At 48.4% G+C, this 8014-nt stretch overlaps 1 protein-coding gene across 1 annotated transcript in view; it reads left to right on the top strand.

Annotated features, from left to right (window-relative positions):
* Positions 1–326: 326 nt before the first annotated feature.
* LOC139386563 (E3 ubiquitin-protein ligase RNF19A-like) overlaps positions 327–8014 on the top strand; it is a 72965-nt gene continuing 65277 nt past the window's right edge. Inside the window, exon 1 of the mRNA XM_071132226.1 lies at positions 327–461. The gene's annotated coding sequence lies outside the window, so the exon portion shown is untranslated. The remainder of the gene's footprint in view (positions 462–8014) is intronic.

Below are 8014 nucleotides of genomic sequence, written 5' to 3'. Positions count from 1 at the left end.
TGACAGTTATGAGAAGCATGTGAATAATGTAAATCATGATGGTAGGTGCAATGAAAGTACTCTTTTGTGGACTGTAACAGTAACTTACAGTAGTCCTTGATGATCGTTCTGTGTAAATTAAAGTATCACTGTATGTATTTAAAAAGGACCATGACTGTTTCAAAGTTTGGGACTTTTCATGATTGATGTAAGGGTATTACTTATTTTTCATATCAAAGTTAACATAATGTCGAGCCAAACTCCAGACTTACGTTGACTTGGTCGAGATCTCGCGAGAAGGTGTGAACTTTCTGTTTGGACGAGAACTCGACCCGTCTTTTGATCAGCTCTGAACGGAAGAAGGTGGGACGCGACGGAAAAGTAGATTAAAGAAGGATTTCTCGAGGGGGGTGGGCATGTTGAAGAGAAATAATGTTTTGTTGACATTTGACCAGGACAGACGGCATTACAGTTGTTAAACGGTACGTTAACAACACTTGAAGGTGATTTTTCCTGTCTTTCCTTTCTGAACAGTCCATACAGTTGTTAGCTAGCTAGCTAAACATCCATCTGGCCGATTCTCCTCTGTCTGCCTCTTGTAGCGACACTGTTTCCATTTTACAGATATGTAACACAATCAATACCCTATTTGTATCTTAATTGGGGTTAGTTATATCCATGTTTGTTTGGTCAGACGGTGGATTTAAATTGTTATCCAACAAGCTATTGACATGACTCTACTGTGCTACCATTTTGAGGGGGCATATGCTCCTAAATATTTTTCTGTGCTATCTGGAATTTTTATTTGGGAGAAACAGTGTCCAGCGCCCAGGTAATAATTGTTGTAATTGTATCGACTTTAAGTGCCGGTATGTTTTTTTGTGTGGTACTGTTGATGACGCGCTGGGCTCAGGACCAGAAGGTTGAGGGTTCGAGCCTCACAAACCTGCCTGTTTCATTACTTCGGTGTCGGACGTGAACGGACGGTTGCATCAACTAACTACCGTGTGTTTTTTTTGGGCCGGTGAGCGCGTCCCTGTAACATTATGTTTTAACTAGTACTTGTATTCCGCTATGCTCTCTTTAGCCCTCATGTGGGTGGGATCTAACCCATTCATAGATGCTAAGTAAACTACATAGCCAAAAGTATGTGGACACCTGCTCGTCGAACATCATATTCCAAAATCATGGGCATTAATTTGGAGTTGCTTTCCACTAGATGTTGGAACATTGCTGTGTGCTGCAGGGACTTGTTTCCATTAAGCCACAAGAGCATTAGTGAGGTTGGGCACTGATGTTGGGCAATTAGGCCTGGCTCGCAGTCTGCGTTACAATTCATCCCAAAGGTGTTGGATGGGGTTGAGGTCAGGGCTCGGTGCAGGCCAATCAAGTTCTTCCACACTGTTCTCGACAAACCATTTCTGTATGGACCTCGCTTTGTTCATGGGACATTGTCATGCTGAAACAGGAAAGGGCCTTCCCTAAACTTTTGCCACAAAGTTGGAAGCACAGAATCGTCTAGAATGTCAGTGTATGCTGTAGCGTTAAGATTTCCCTTCACTGGAACTAAGGGGCCTGAACCATGAAAAACAGCCCCAGACCATTATTCCACCCCCACCAAACTTTACAGTTGGCGCTATGCATTGGGGCAGGTAGCGTTCTACTGACATCTGTCAAACCCAGATTTGTTCGTCGGACTGCCAGATGGTGAAGCGTGATTCATCGCTCCAAAGAACGCTTTTTCACTTCTCCAGAGTCCAATGACGGTGAGTTTTACACCAATCCAGCCGACGCTTGGCGTCATGATGATCTTAAGTTGCTTCGCCATGGAAACCATTTCACTGAAGCTCTCGACAAATAGTTATTGTCCCGACTTTGCTTCCAGAGACAGTTTGGAACTCTGTAGGGAATGTTGCAACTGAGGACACACTTTACAGGCTTCCGCACCCTGCGGTCCCGTTCTGTGAGCTTGTGTGGCCTACCACTCTCCTGTCCCGTTCTGTGAGCTTGTGTGGCCTACCACTCTGCGGTCCCGTTCTGTGAGCTTGTGTGGCCTACCACTCTGCGGTCCCGTTCTGTGAGCTTGTGTGGCCTACCACTCTCCTGTCCCGTTCTGTGAGCTTGTGTGTCCTACCACTCTCCTGTCCCGTTCTGTGAGCTTGTGTGGCCTACCACTCTGCGGTCCCGTTCTGTGAGCTTGTGTGGCCTACCACTCTGCGGTCCTGTTCTGTGAGCTTGTGTGGCCTACCACTCTGCGGTCCCGTTCTGTGAGCTTGTGTGGCCTACCACTCTGCGGTCCCGTTCTGTGAGCTTGTGTGGCCTTCCACTTTTGCGGTTGAGTCGTTGACTTTTTCCACGTTCAGAATAACAGCACTTACAGTTGACCGGCGCAGAAATGTGATGAACTGTCTTATTGGGAAGGTGGCACCCTGTGTCTTATTGGGAAGGTGGCACCCTGTGTCTTATTGGGAAGGTGGCACCCTGTGTCTTATTGGGAAGGGGGCACCCTGTGTCTTATTGGGAAGGGGGCACCCTGTGTCTTATTGGGAAGGGGGCACCCTGTGTCTTATTGGGAAGGGGGCACCCTGTGTCTTATTGGGAAGGGGGCACCCTGTGTCTTATTGGGAAGGGGGCACCCTGTGTCTTATTGGGAAGGGGGCACCCTGTGTCTTATTGGGAAGGGGGCACCCTGTGTCTTATTGGGAAGGGGGCACCCTGTGTCTTATTGGGAAGGGGGCACGTTGAAAGTCACTGAACTCTTCAGTAAGGCCAAATAGCCGACTCTACTAATTTGAAGGGGTGTCCACACACTTTTGTATGTATAGCGTATAACCACAGTTTTGTGGTTATGAAGCGATCGGTACGGGCGCCGCCCACCTGCCTATGTACTTTTGTGTGACAGAATTTTTGTAACGCGAGGCGAATGGCGCTCCGTAGTGCCGATTTGCGCAGATTGTGAAATCACTGTGGAGAGCCCTTAAGAGGCGCTGTAAAACTGTCCTTGTGAAAGGAGGGAGTTGTGTAACAACCCAGGTTTATAAATGTGGATATCCACTCTCTCTTTATAAATGTGTTTTTTTTTGTTGTTGTTGTGGCACAGTTGCTGGCTCGCTGGGCTTGGGACCAGAAGGCTGAGGGTTCGAGCCTGTTCCACTACATGATGACTTGGCTGTCCCACAGCCTCGGTAGTGTGGTGACAGAAGGAAAGGGAGAGGTTCTTCAGGAGATGAGCTTCAAAAGTAAACTCGGCAAAAAAATAAATAAATAAACGTCCTTTTTTCAGGACCCTGTCTTTCAAAGATAATTCGTAAAAATCCAAATAACTTCACAGATCTTCATTGTAAAGGGTTATAACACTGTTTTACCATGCTTGTTCAATGAACCATAAACAATTAATGAACATGCACCTGTGGAACGGTCATTAAGACACTAACAGCTTACAGACGGTAGGCAATTAATTGTCGCAGGGCGTGGGCGTCAGAGGGCAGGGCGTGGGCGTCAGAGGGCAGGGCGTGGGCGTCAGAGGGCAGGGCGTGGGCGTCAGAGGGCAGGGCGGGGCGTCAGAGGGCAGGGCAGGGCATCAGAGGCCCAGTGTGTAAAATCCTAGCCGGGATGTGTTGAGATTAAACAGGTTCTTTATATAGGCCTGCTAGGGGCCAAGCTGCTGCTAGTTTATCTGTCTGCTGTTAAACCGCTCTAAATGTGTCCAGGCACAGCACTGCCTGCCTGGTTACAGGGCTGCTATTTCTAATCAACTCACATTGTATTTTTCACATGCTTCACCTGTAAACAACAGGTGTAAACAACAGGTGTAAACAACAGGTGTAAACTCTACGGGTCCACTCTTTGCTTACGGGTCCATTTCCATCAAGAGAAAATGGAAATAGTGACACCGTGAATAACGAATAAAAATAACGTGGCTATATACAGGAAGTACCAGGTAATAACGTGGCTATATACAGGAAGTACCAGATAATAACGTGGCTATATACAGGAAGTACCAGGTAATAACGTGGCTATATACAGGGAGTACCAGGTAATAACGTGGCTATATACAGGGAGTACCAGGTGATAACGTGGCTATATACAGGGAGTACCAGGTGATAACGTGGCTATATACAGGGAGTACCAGGTAATAACGTGGCTATATACAGGGAGTACCGGGTAATAACGTGGCCTGCCCCGACCCTTGTCCCTGCCTGTCAGTGTGGTTCAGGGTCGGCCTGCCCTGCCTGCTTCCCTTGGGCTGTGGATGAAAACATCCACCATGTGTTAGTTTGGCAGCTGAAAAGTTGTCCTGTGAGTGGCTGGCTGGCTGACTGAATGACTGGCTGGCTGGCTGACTGGTTGGCTGGCTGGCTGAATGACTGGCTGGTTGGCTGACTGGCTGGCTGAATGACTGGCTGGCTGGCTGGCTGACTGGCTGGCTGAATGACTGGCTGGCTGGCTGGCTGGCTGAATGACTGGCTGGCTGGCTGGCTGACTGACTGAATGACTGGCTGGCTGGCTGGCTGACTGAATGGCTGGCTGGCTGACTGAATGACTGGCTGGCTGGCTGGCTGACTGAATGACTGGCTGGCTGGCTGACTGAATGACTGGCTGGCTGGCTGGCTGACTGAATGACTGACTGACTGACTGGTTGGCTGGCTGGCTGAATGACTGGCTGGTTGGCTGGCTGAATGACTGGCTGACTGGCTAAATGACTGGCTGGCTGGCTGGCTGGCTGAATGACTGGCTGGCTGGCTGGCTGGCTGGCTGAATGACTGGCTGACTTAGGCTGGTGGCACTGGAGCTAAATTAGAATGAATGTTTGTTGTTTTGAAAGGCCAGCTGGTCTAGCTTTTCAAGGGGGCAGAGATGGCATCCTGTCAAAAGAACAAATGAAGGAAAGAGAATGAAATGATTTGAATTGAATTGAAGCCACTACATTCACCCAAATATTACTACCCTTCTCATATTGCATAGCTTAAGTCCACTCTCTCAGCACGAGGTCCTGCTCCCCGGCACGGTGACGTGGTCTGTAGTAGAGGGGTCCCTCCCCTCCCCGGCACGGTGACGTGGTCTGTAGTAGAGGTCCCTCCCCTTCCCGGCACGGTGACGTGGTCTGTAGTAGAGGTCCCTCCCCTCCCTGGCACGGTGACGTGGTCTGTAGTAGAGGGGTCCCTCCCCGGCACGGTGACGTGGTCTGTGGTAGAGGTCCCTCCCCTCTCCGGCACGGTGACGTGGTCTGTAGTAGAGGGGTCCCTCCCCTCTCCGGCACGGTGACGTGGTCTGTAGTAGAGAGGTCCCTCCCCTCCCCGGCACGGTGACGTGGTCTGTAGTAGAGGGCACGGTGACGTGGTCTGTAGTAGAGAGGTCCCTCCCCGCCCCGGCACGGAGATGTGGTCTGTAATTGTGACTTTACTTTCTCCAGAGTGACGTTTTGCTTGTTCGATTGCCTTACGGAGGGAATAACTACGCTGTTTGTAGTCGGCCATGTTTACAGTCGCCTTGCCATGATTAAATGCGGTGGTACGTGCTCTCCAGTTGTGCGTGAATGCTGCCATCAATCCACAGTTTCTGGTTAGGGAAGGTTTTAAGTCACAGTGGGTACAATGTCTCCTATACACTTCCTTATAAACTCACTCACCGAGTCAGCGATTACGTTGATGTTATTGTCTGAGGCTACCCGGAACATATCCCAGTCCACGTGATCAAAACAATCTTGACGCGCGGAATCCGATTTGGTCAGACCATCGTTGGGTCGACCTAAGCACGGGCGCATCCTGTTTCAGTTTCTGCCTATAGGAGGAGAGCAACAAGATGGAGTCATGGTCAGATTTTCCAAAAGGAGGGCGGGAGAAGGGCGTTGTATGCATCGCGGACGTTAGAGGAACAGTGGTCGAGCGTGTTACTCGCTCATGTACTGCAATCGATATGCTGATAGAATTTAGGTACCCTTGTTCTCAAATTAGCTTTGTTAAAATCCGCTACAATAAATACATACTCAGGATATATGGTTTCCTGTTTGCATAGAGTCTAGTATATTCACGGCTGTAACTATAACCGAGGAGAGTTCTCTTCGGAGATGATACACTGCATTTTATTGTGAGGAATTCTAGGTCAGGTGAACAAAAAGGACTTGAGTTATTGTATGTTGTTACACTTACCCCATGAGTCGTTAATCATAAAACATACACCCCACCCCCCTTCTTCTTACCGGAGAGCTGTTTGTTCCTGTCGGCGCGATGCACTGAAAACCCCATTGGCTGTACAGACTCCGACAGCATGTCCCCAGCTAGCCACGTCTCCGTGAAAGAGAGTATGTTACAATTCAGGATATGACTTTGTTAAGCAACTCTTGTCCTGATTTCGTTTACTTTTTTAAAACTAGCGACTGGACATTAGCGAGTAATATACTGGGAAGCGGTGGGTGGTGTGCGTGCCTCCAAAGCCTCACTAGAAGACCGCTCCGGCACCCTCTCTTTCGACCTCGACGTGTTGTTTTGGGTCGACCTCTGGAATCAGTTGTAGTGTGATTTGTGAAAGAGGCCTCTAGCCTACATGGATTTATATTTTAATGCGAATAATCATCTCAGTTTTCATTTCAACCATCCTTTTTATACGTTGCTTGGCAAAGACACACTGACAACTTTGTATTTTGTAGTCCACATTGTTCTGTTCGGCTCTACCAGAGGCTCTACCAGAGGCTCTACCAGAGGCTCTACCAGAGGCTCTACCAGAGGCTCTACCAGAGGCTCTACCAGAGAGACCGATAACCTTGTGGTTCTATGTTGAGCAGAGATCTGTGTATTAGAGGTTTCCATGTTCGGATTCCGCTATATTACTGCCCCGCAGAACACAATGTTACTCTGAGACACAAGCCAGGCTTCATCCACTCTGTTTCTCAACCCTGGTCCCATTTCATTTGAATACAATTGAGGAAATCATTTGAAATTCAATTTCCTGTTAACTTTTATTTCCCTACTTGATTTACTCCAGCCCTTGTCCTAACCTAAACCGTGGACCTCAGTGCAGTACTCTGTTTCCCAGGCTAATGTATCGTTGTCTCGTCCTAACCTAAACCGTGGACCTCAGTGCTCTGGTTCCCAGGCTAATGTATCGTTGTCTCGTCCTAACCTAAACCGTGGACCTCAGTGCTCTGGTTCCCAGGCTAATGTATCGTTGTCTTGTCCTAACCTAAACCGTGGACCTCACAGTGCAGTACTCTGTTTCCCAGGCTAATATATCGTTGTCTCGTCCTAACCTAAACCGTGGACCTCACAGTGCAGTACTCTGTTTCCCAGGCTAATATATCGTTGTTGACAGATTGTTTGTAGTGGATTTCAAGGTGGGTGTTCCACTGAACTGTAAAGTGAGCGATCCAAGCAGCTATCTGGGTACAGCTGTGGGCCTGCTGAGAGCAGGATGAGAGCGGTGGTGTCTGGGAAATATTACCAAATCTTATTATAGAGGCCAAGTTGGCCCGAGAAGTGCTCTCCTTTTTAAATCTGTAACATTGGGCCACCTTGAAAATGTTGTGACCTGTAAGGCAGAGATATTCCTGAACAGGCATGGTAATGATGGGGATTCAGACTGCTGTTTACAGAGGACCATATTACCTCCATATTGTGGCTCTCTCACTATAGAAGCAACAACATTGAGCCTATTTTGAGCTATTTAACAACTGGCAGAGAGACGAGGGTTGAAGATAGTTCTGGCAGGGTTTAAGGTCTCTTTTTCCAGGACTGGACCAAACAGGGGAACAGAACCTAATCTAGGGCTGGGTGATATAGTCTGGGCCAAACAGAACCTAATCTAGGGCTGGGTGGTATAGTCTGGGCCAAACAGAACCTAATCTAGGGCTGGGTGATATAGTCTGGGCCAAACAGAACCTAATCTAGGGCTGGGTGATATAGTCTGGGCCAAACAGAACTTAATCTAGGGCTGGGTGATATAGTCTGGGCCAAACAGAATCTAATCTAGGGCTGGGTGATATAGTCTGGGCCAAACAGAACCTAATCTAGGGCTGGGTGATATAGTCTGGGCCAAACAG

The sequence above is a fragment of the Oncorhynchus clarkii genome, chromosome 3 (genome assembly GCF_045791955.1).
Source record: "Oncorhynchus clarkii lewisi isolate Uvic-CL-2024 chromosome 3, UVic_Ocla_1.0, whole genome shotgun sequence".
Lineage (NCBI taxonomy): Eukaryota > Metazoa > Chordata > Actinopteri > Salmoniformes > Salmonidae > Oncorhynchus > Oncorhynchus clarkii.
This window is presented reverse-complemented; position numbering and strand designations above follow the sequence as displayed.